Below are 11,015 nucleotides of genomic sequence, written 5' to 3' on the forward strand. Positions count from 1 at the left end.
AAATTAGATACGATCGACCTCAATTCAACAGCTTTTGTTGCGTAACAAAAGCGTCGAAGGATCAATTGTGCTTTGTCTGCGCATCAGAGAAATAACGACCTCTCTACAGACTTCGTTCTATTTATTTTTACTTGTAACTATAAAAAAAGCGTCCTCTAACATTCTTTGCTTAAGCAATTAAAAATTTCTCTGAATGTTGTTATTTGCAAATCTCATTCAATTGTGCTCTATTCCCGGCAGCGCAAATTCGATGACTGATTCGATTCAATTTATCATACGCTACTTTACAACAGATTTCACAACGTCATTGTATTTTGCTATACGCGGAAAATGAAAGCTTTCGCACACTCTCGTTCTCTCAATTAGTGGTAAACGTGAGTCAAATAATAAGTGAGTGACCCTTTATGACTTGGCGCCGAAAACAATATCGGTTATCCGAAATTTATTTGTGAATCATGGAAACGATGATCCATAATTCTAATTCTACCAAGAGTTACTTCCTTCCGCTTAAAAATTTGAATAATGCAAAGTTCTTTGACGTAAGATCATAGTTCGGGAACAAGATACTTTTCAAAGCAAAGACTCGGTGTTTATATAAATTTATTCTTTACACTGTTTGTTTTTATTTATTTATTTATTTAGACACTTATTTTTAAAACCAAAAATTTAATATTAAAATATGTTTTCATTTGAGCGGGCGCGAGCTTCACGTGATGATAGAATTTCTCAAAACAAAAAAAAATATTTATACAGGGTGATTCACAAATGGTGACCAAAAGACGAAAAGACCAGAAGTCGAAAAAAGACTGATTTTCAAGAAAAACTTAAAAACGAACTGAAATCACTTTTACTTAAACATGACATGGCAAGCACTAATCATTATTTATTCGAATAAAGAAATTAATAACATTAGTCATCATTNATTTATACAGGGTGATTCACATATGGTGACCAAAAGACGAAAAGACCAGAAGTCGAAAAAAGACTGATTTTCAAGAAAAACTTAAAAACGAACTGAAATGACTTTTACTTGAATGACATGGCAAGCACTAATCATTATTTATTCGAATAAAGAAATTAATAACAGTATTCATCATTTTAACGATTTTATTTGAGTAAATGCTCAAAAATACCTCCATTTCCACGAACACAGGCCCGACATCTTTTTAGTACTTAACAAAAATGTAATTTGTAGGAAATTTATTGTTGCTTAAATCTGATGAAAAGCATTATTCATTCTTTCATCTAACTGCTCAGAATGTCAAAGTTGCTATCACAGCCCACTATGCCATTTTAAAAAGCATTATATTCGAATATCGAAGTGTGTTCTCAGTTTGTTTTTTAAGTTTTATTCGAAAATCAGTTTTTTTTAGAAAAACATAAAAGAGTAGTAGTTTGTAGAAAATTGAAACGAATCCGAAAATATCATAGTTGCTACGTAAACTGCTCAGAATGTCAAAGTTGCTATCACAGCCCACTATGCCATTTTAAAAAGCATTATATTCGAATATCGAAGTGTGTTCTCAGTTTATTTTTTAAGTTTTACTCGAAAATCAGTTTTTTTTGGAAAAACATAAAAGAGTAGTAGTTTGTAGAAAATTGAAACGAATCCGAAAATATCATAGTTGCTAACCTAAAGCAGTGGCGTACTATTTTATTTAGAAAAATATGCCACAGATACTCTGTATCTCCGCCATTGGAGCATGTAAGTTTTAGGAAAAGCTCTCAAATTTTGGACAATGTTAACATAAATACATGTGCCCTGTTTCAAATTATTTCACTTACTATTTTTTTAATTATTTTAAAAAATTAAAAATATTTTTTGAACTTTAACATCCTGTATCTTTTTAACGGAGCTAAAAACTTTATAGGAAAGACTCCCCTTAAAATACACCTAAGACCACGAGGTTTCATTTTTGGTCACCATTTGTGAATCACCCTGTATAATTTCGTTTCTAGGACACTTTCAATATACAAAGTTCTAACAGAGTTCTGAAATTTAAAAATAATGTCACATTTATTTACATATTTCTTAAAATGACTGACGTAAACTGACTAATTATGGCCAAGAATTTGACAAATTAATACGNATGGTGACCAAAAGACGAAAAGACCAGAAGTCGAAAAAAGACTGATTTTCAAGAAAAACTTAAAAACGAACTGAAATCACTTTTACTTAAACATGACATGGCAAGCACTAATCATTATTTATTCGAATAAAGAAATTAATAACATTAGTCATCATTTTAATGATTCTATTTGAGTAAATGCTCAAAAATACCTGCATTTACACGAACACAGGCCCGACATCTTTTTAGTACTTGACAAAAATGTAATTTGTAGGAAATTTATTGTTGCTTAATCTGATGAAAAGCATTATTCATTCTTTCATATAACTGCTCAGAATGTCAAAGTTGATATCACAGCCCACTATGCCATTTTAAAAAGCATTATATTCGAATATCGAAGGTGTTCTCAGTTTGTTTTTTAAGTTTTACTCGAAAATCAGGCTTTTTTGGAAAAACATAAAAGAGTAGTAGTTTGTAGAAAATTGAAACGAATCCGAAAATATCATAGTTGCTAACGTAAAGCAGTGACGTACTATTTTATTTAGAAAAATATGCCACAGATACTCTGTATCTCCGCCATTGGAGCATGTAAATTTTAGAAAAAGCCCTCAAATCTTGGACAATGTTAACATAAATACATGTGCCCAGTTTCAAATTATTTCACTTACTATTTTTTAAATTATGTATTTAAAAAAAATTAAAAATATATTTGAAGTTTAACACGCTGTATCTTTTTAATGAAGATAAAAACTTTATAGGAAAGACTTCCCTTAAAATACACCAAAGAATATGTTTCATTTTTTATCACCATTCGTGAATCACCCTGTATAATTTCGTTTCAATATACAGAGTTCTAACAGAGTTCTGAAATTTAAAAATAATGTCACATTTATTTACATATTTCTTAAAATGACTGACGTAAACTAACTATTTATGGCCAAGAATTTGACAAATTAATACGTAAATCCATCAATCGGTGGCGGTGAAGTTGGGAGATGCCGTCACTAACAACCTCAGAATTTCTGAACCACTAAATATTTTGAAAAAGAATAAATGCGTTTACTTTCCGTTGGTATTTGTAAGAAAAAAATATTTATTCCAATTTATTCGTAAAACGAACCATTATTGAGTAATTATTCTTTTTAATTCAAAATAAGCCTTAAATATAGTTGAAATAAATTGTAAATTATTTGTTAGAAATATTATTTTAATGTCTTGTAACCAACAGAAGTTAAAAAAATCTTTGGCATCGCAGTTTTAAATTTTTTCCATACAACAATAATTTTTTGGGAATATTCATGAAAGAAGACTTTTTTTCGAATGTTTTAAATGAAAAAATTACACAAAAATGGCTTGCTTTTCGAATAAACTTGAAAACATCTTGTTTCTTAGAAGTACTGCTTATCTAATTTTCAAAATATTTAGGGTCGGATTACCTGAAGCTTAATTAGTTTCTGGAAACTTCTCAACTAACCCAAAATATTTAGTATAACCATCCTCTACATGTCTTTTTGCACGTACTATTAGGTTATTTGTTATATACTTTTTACGCTTTCTTATTTTCTACTTGTTTCCCTGTTTCCTGCTTTTAATGTGTAACACACCTTTTGCAACGCCTTTCTTTTTCATTTAAAACCAACAGAAGAGATCAAAAAGTACCGTAAACACAAATCTAATATGATTTCTTGAGCTTTCACTTACTCTCGACATCTTTTTAGTTCCTAGAATTTCATCTAATTGAAATTATGGTCTTTACGTGACATTGGCCACATATTACATTGAATAGTTCCTAGAGCTCAAATTTTTTCAGATAAACGACTGCCATCGGAATATTTACAGCCATATTTTTTGTTTCTTAAAGAATGAGTATACGACGAGTAACTTAACTATGAAAACATGTATCAAGAAGTGATTCCTTGGATCATTTTATGAAAAAAAAAGTTCAGACTTACAAGTACAGCATTAGAGTTATAAAAAAATATTAAGGTTTATCAAATACATTTAAAGTTAGTAAAGTATATATATTTAAAGTAAGTTATTAGTAAATTTATACTTAAGCAGGTAAAGGTAAAAGTTTATTGCACTTGTATACAATCATACCATCCAGTGGCATTGTCACTAAAAGCCTTAGAATTTTGACGACACTGAATATTTAGTTCCGTCGAAATTCTGTGATTTTACCTCCCACCACAACTAAAATACAGAATTCAAGGTTCAAAAATCGATGCAGACTTCCTGAGTCATATATGTTTATTTTTTTAAATGATCCTGAAACTGTGTAAGTCAGTTTGTCAAACTTGATTTATGAAACACCATAAACCCATAAACACATAAACCCTTGAACACAAAAACTCTTACCTTTATACCTTAAATCCATAAACTTATAAAGGTTTACAGGCTTAAGTGTTTATGGGTAAATGGGTTTAACGACTGTTTTGTTTAAGCGTTCATGGATTTGCGGGTTATGTTTTTTTTTTCATAAATCAAACTTGATTTGTCTGTTTTTACATTTCAGAATCATTAAAAAAAAACATTTTATATAAATCAAATTGGAAGTCTGTAACGATTTTTGAACCTTGAATTATGTATTTTCCAAAGTGTGCACCGTTCCACCCTGGTCCACATATTTATGTTATAAACTCGATGAACTGTTGCACGTAATTAGTTTAGTTGCTTCCCAAATCTGCGTCAAACATTCTGAGATATATTTAAATAAATATGTATATGTACATATTTAATGTATCCACACTTTAACCCGAAATAAAAGCGTTCTACGGCCTATGTTTATATTAATCTTTTTTTCTTAATCTATTCTTATCTTCTTATTCTATCACCAGATAAGGATTGTACAAAAATATTGGATCTGCATAAATCCTCTGATACTACTGAAGAAACATAATAAAAGCATATATCCATCAGAATTTTATTTACCTGAGGCTTAATTTGTTTCTTTAAGCCTCTTAACTAACCCAAAATAATTAGCACAATCATCCTCTTCATGTCTTTTGGCACGTACTATTAGGTTATTTGTTATATAATTTTTTATGCTTGTTTATTTTCCATTTGTTTTTCTTGCTTCCTACTTTTAAAGCGTAACACTCCTTTTGTCATGCCTTTTTTAATTTAAAATCAACAGAAGAGATCAAAAAGTACCGCAAACATAAATCTAGTATGATTTATGGTACTATCTAAAAGTGCTTTCACTTAGGTACACTCGACATCTCTTTAGTTCCTAGAATTTCAACTAGGTAACTGAAATTATGGTATTTACCACATAGTTCATTGGATAGTTCCAGATGAACGAGTGTCATCGGAAGATTTATAATCATATTTTTTGTTTCTTATAGGATGAGTATACGAGGTGCAAATTTAGCGTGACAACATTTCAAAAGGTGATTCTTTAGATTATTTTAAGAAAGTTTTTTGAACCTACGTCCTAAACAGTTCAGATTTCGAAATACAGTGTTAAAGCTATCGAAAAATGTAACGTTTAAGCTATCTCTTAAAATTTAACGTAGGTGAATAAATTTTATAACTTAACCAGGTATAGATGAAAGTTCATAACAATTGTATACAATAATTATGCTACCCAGTGGCAGAGATATCTGGAGGCACTGTCACTGTTGCTTTTTTATTTTTAAATTTATATTTTTGAATTTAGAGAATCGTTACTTCTTTTGTACTTATTATTGTTTATGTTTCATTTGTATACTTTCATACCATTCTTGTACTGTTTGTAACACACAAAATCTCACACCATCAAAATAAATAAAGTAATCAAATTGGTACTAAATGGTTTTGCATCATTTTACATCAGTATTATTGTTTTTATGTCCAAGAGTGTGACAATAAAATTAATGTGTAGCATTGAATAATAATTGCTTTGTAGATAAAACATTGACAGTGTAATTAAGAATTGATTCATTTTTTACAGATGATATTAAATTGTAAACTTATTAAAATTTGTCAACCAAGAAGGGCGATTTCATAATAATTTAGTATTTGTGTTTACTTATTTGAAAACATTAATTCGCACAGTATCTAATTATTTCACAAAACATACTTTGGAATATAATTAACTTTTTCATATATACTTTAGTTAAAAGTTACATTATTATGCCAAGTAAACAGCATAAATTTTTAAATGTGTAAAAATTATGAGCTGTAAATAAATCATACAATAAAATCGCATTTATTCAAATATATCATAGTTTGAAGTATAATTGATTTTCAAGATTATATTTTTAAATTTAAAATAACTTTATTTTGCGTGGTTATCACTATTCACTCGATCTTTAATTTGCATTGGTTTGGTATAGGATATTTTTGAAATGGATTTTCAAAATTTAGTTGACGTTTCGTTTTTATTTAAAAAATTCCTCAGGACTTATTTTAAACAAAAACTATACGTCAACTAAATTTTGAAGATTCGTTTTTAAAATATTATCTTATACCGATTAATACAAATTGAAAGATTGATATAGAAATAGGAAACGAATTAAAAAATAAAAAGTATTTGTAAACATTTTGTTTGAGAATTAATTGTTTCAAGTTTAGATATACAAGGTGTTTATTAAGTACTTGTACAAACTTTAAAGGGTGAATTTTTGACTAATTTTAAGATAAAAAGTTCATATGAACATGGGCCCGCAACGGCTTGGTTCTTAAGATACAGAGCGTCTAAGAAAAATTTATTGGCATTTTAAGTATATTTTTGTTCAGTAACATGACAATTTGACGAAATTTGGGAAGCTGTGAGTATTGATGATGAGACACTCAAATACTTACTTAGTTTTTTGTTTAATGTTAGAGAGCGGCACATGCAATGTTGTAGCTGGATTTAAATAACCTTAACTATTTTGTGCCTCATTGTATGTCATTTTTGACTAAACATTCCTCTTCTCCATTAAATTTTACGTACAAAAGGTACTCTTAGTATTTGTCGCTGAAAGCAGCCGTTTTGTAAAAAAAAAAACTGGCTTAAAGTTAAACCTGCATTTGAATCATTAAGAGTTTTTGAAAAACAACTGAAAAAATAAATAAATTAATTAATAAACAAGAATTGCTGAAACATTTTTTTTGAGCGTTCTGTATCTCAAGAACCAAGCCGTAGCGGACCCATGTTCATATGAACTTTTTATCTTAAAATTAGTCAAAGCTTCACCCTTTAAAGTTTGTACAAGCACTTAATAAACACCCTGTATATTAAATGTGTGATGACATATTACTAAAACGGAAGACAGATTTATTTCTTAAAAGTAACATTGGGAATTAAATGCATTTCTCTAATCTCCAAAATACTCTGGAGTAGAAATTCTGAGGTTCTAAATGACAATGTAAATTTTTGCATTCATTTAGAAAAATTATTCGCCCCATAATCGTATACATATATTTTTTGAACTTCAACATTATGCATCTCGGAAACAATAGATTTTAAAGCTTTAGGTCTAATACTTTTTGCTTCAAATGACTCAAACAACGGCCTCCAGAAATTATGGCGTGGACTAAGGAACTTAGGAAACGACGGCTGACAGGCAGCAGAATCAAGTTGTTAGAAAAATGAAAGGAACATACGTACGATTTTAATTGGAATAGATACAAATTCTATGTCAGATGCCTTAACAATATACCCTTAACAACAACGGTATCCGCCTGCCTTTTACTTTTTGATTTTAATTTTTAATCGGCGGTATCTCGTGCCTCGTATTCAATTCGTGCCGAGTGTATTGTTAACGGTGTATCATTTATCAAAGTAACTTGTTGCAGTGCCTTGAGATGGCAATTATTGCTGCACTGTTCAAGAAATCGGGACCAGTTGGACTGCCGAGGGCAAGAACTATTGGGGTCAAAATAAAAAGCAATCGGGTACGGAACGTTAAGGTCAATGACAACTTGAAAATTTATCTGGAATTGTATCACTAATTTACACTAAGGAGAAATACTTGCTGGTATAGTAAAGCTATTATTTTAACAAAATTGTAGTGATTACAATTCTCATTATCAATAACATTAATTTTCTACAGGTGATGCAGCTATCGCAATAAATTTTTCGAACTTTGGACTGTGCAGAACCATTAAATTAAACAACTTTTACAATATACACAATTTTCAATAAATCATAGTTTCCGCGATATTTAAACCTAAAGGTTTTTGTTAAGAACGAAAGAACAAACTTCATCTGCTTTAGATCAGTGAGATCATCTTTTTTTTATAATTTTTAAAAATAGAGAAAAAACAGTGTTCAATTCAAGCACCATTTTAACCTGAACAATTTAATGTGAAAATAGTTCTCAAACCCATGCGGCTTAATATTAATTTCGAAAATATTATAGCAACTTATACTCTGCAAAAAAATCCATATAGTCAAATTTCAGTTATCTTGGACACCAGTGTCTGGAAGATGAAAGAAGATATCTAAATTCTCCAAGAAGTATTGTGTTGGTGACTATAATTTTGATTATACATTATCCGTAGTAGATAGCGCAGCGATCCAAAGACATTTTTTAAACTTTAAAAAGTGAACAACTTTTACAATTTAAACAATTTCCGAGAAATTACAGGTTTTTGAAATATTTTAAAGAACAAACTTAATTAATTTCATGTCATTGGTGCCTCTTTCACATTGTTGTATTTATCAAAAAATAAAACGATGAAAACACAGAACAAGGTACAATTTAAATGAGAAGGTGTACAATTACAATTGCAAATTGAAAAATATTTAAAAAAAAATTAATGATGATGAGAATATATCAAAATAATATTATATCAAGACAATTCTCATTATTTGATAAATATTATAAATAATTATTAAAAGATGATGCTACTCATGCCTAAATTGGTTCTACATAAATGTGTATTGAATAAATAATTAGTTCTGGTATTAGTAAATGCAACAGAAATACAGGTTCAGGACAATCGATCAATTTGAAAACAAATGTAAGATCTAAAATAAATATTCAGTTCACCAGTGCAGTTAATTGAAATGCTTGTATTGTCGCTGTGATATTTGGAATATTATACGACGTCATTTATTCTAAAATTTAGCCTAGCGTAAATATACCTTAGCGTGATATCGGGTGTCCCAAAATTCAAGCAACATTTGAATTGTGCGTTATTTGTGTGGTAAACGTAAATAAAAATACAGCCTGGCAGCTTTTCAAACCATTTTCCAAAGTATCTTTATTTTTCACTTGATTTGTTTATTACTAAATAGGAAAACATCATATCGCTCTAGGGCAAAATAAGCGGACCTAAATATAATCGCCCGCATTTTGACCCTATTTTGTACCCTTTTTTTCTGCAAAGGTAGAATAGTAAATGTGCCTTGTATAAATGAAGCAGACAAATGAGAGTACAATGTTTATTAACATTAATATTTGATGTACAGGGTGTAAGAAATTTGACTGCCATTACTTCAGCATGAGATAGAGTAATCATAAATGAATAAAAAGTTGTATATCACAGGGGTGTAAGATTAACAGTAAAAATATAGCGAGTATTAATGTTGGGGAGTTTCATCACAACGTGACAACAGCCCTTAACCTGCTGATGCACACCACGTATACACGCGGTAGACTTATCCTACGGAAAAAATGTAAACAACTTATAATTTGTGAAACATTTAGTAAATTTCAAGACAATTGTTTTCCAGTTTTTAAATAAATAAAATGTATCGATTTTGTTGTACGTAGTGTTGCATAGTATTTTAGCTCGAATTTTAGTAATTATGAATATCCTAAAACAGGAACTTAACTTTTAATCAAATTACGTATTTGAAAAATATGTAATTAAAGTACCCAAAGATTCACATCGTCCAAATAATCATACGTATTAAAAATAATTTAGGTACTTACCAAAAAGCAAAATTCAGTAATTTTTAAACGCACAACTACAAAACAATCTACAACATATGCTCAAAACATCCACCACCATTTTCGATGCACGCACGGCGCCTTCGAATCCAATTTTTATGCACTCGCTGGAAAACACCTCAAGAAAAGGAAATAGTGGTACGCAAAAAACACTCCGAGACGGTCGAATCCAGATACCAACTGAATTGCGTATTGGTGGTTGCTGGACACCTTAGTACCTCCTGTTAATAAACCGCCGCGCCGTTGTCACATTGCTCGATAAGAATTTTATCGAAATTTAAATTTATTACAACGTTAATTTTTTTAGAATTAAGCATAAATAAGTTCAAAAAAGTGATAAACATTGTATTTTATGGTATTCTATGCACGCAGTTGTGTCAATATTCCTTAATTAATCGAACTTTTATACATCAAGTTGGAGATTTTGATAATTTTTTTTCTCGGAAATGGTTGAGTTTAGGACCCATGTCATATAAGGTTTTTTTGTTTATTTTAATGTATTCTATCGCCTGTTAAAATTAAGGCATTCAAACTTCTAACACCCTGTATAACAATAATTTGGTTTAAATTAATAATAAAAACATTTACAACCGTCTTTAAATACGAAAGTATAATTATTTGAGAAGGAACCTTTAACAGTAATACCAAAAAAAACTACATAAATTTTCTTTGCCATCGAAGTTGTTCATTTTCCCTCACAATCAATTCAGAAAAATCACTAGTTCTTTTTCGACTACGAATACTAAATAACTATTTAGTTTTTCTTTTTTTTGGTTTGCTGCGCCATCTATTCTGTTACAAAGAGAAGTTAACATTGCACTCAAAATTCAAGTATCTTAAATGAATTACACAACACTTCACAGAACTTAGATATCTCTGTTAGTTTTCGAGATATGAAATTGTAACGAAAACACCTTCGTTATAAAATGTTCCCCGCGTATCTAAAATGTACATTTAATTTCGAGTTTTATGGTACATTGACGAATCATTGAAAGAAAATAATGACAAAAATTTATGCCTAAACTCAGAGATAGGCTTTTATTTTCATTATCTCCTTTTTGAAAGAAAAAGCATG

Source organism: Anoplophora glabripennis, unplaced genomic scaffold (genome assembly GCF_000390285.2).
Source record: "Anoplophora glabripennis isolate ALB-LARVAE unplaced genomic scaffold, Agla_2.0 scaffold101, whole genome shotgun sequence".
NCBI classification, from domain to species: Eukaryota; Metazoa; Arthropoda; class Insecta; order Coleoptera; family Cerambycidae; genus Anoplophora; species Anoplophora glabripennis.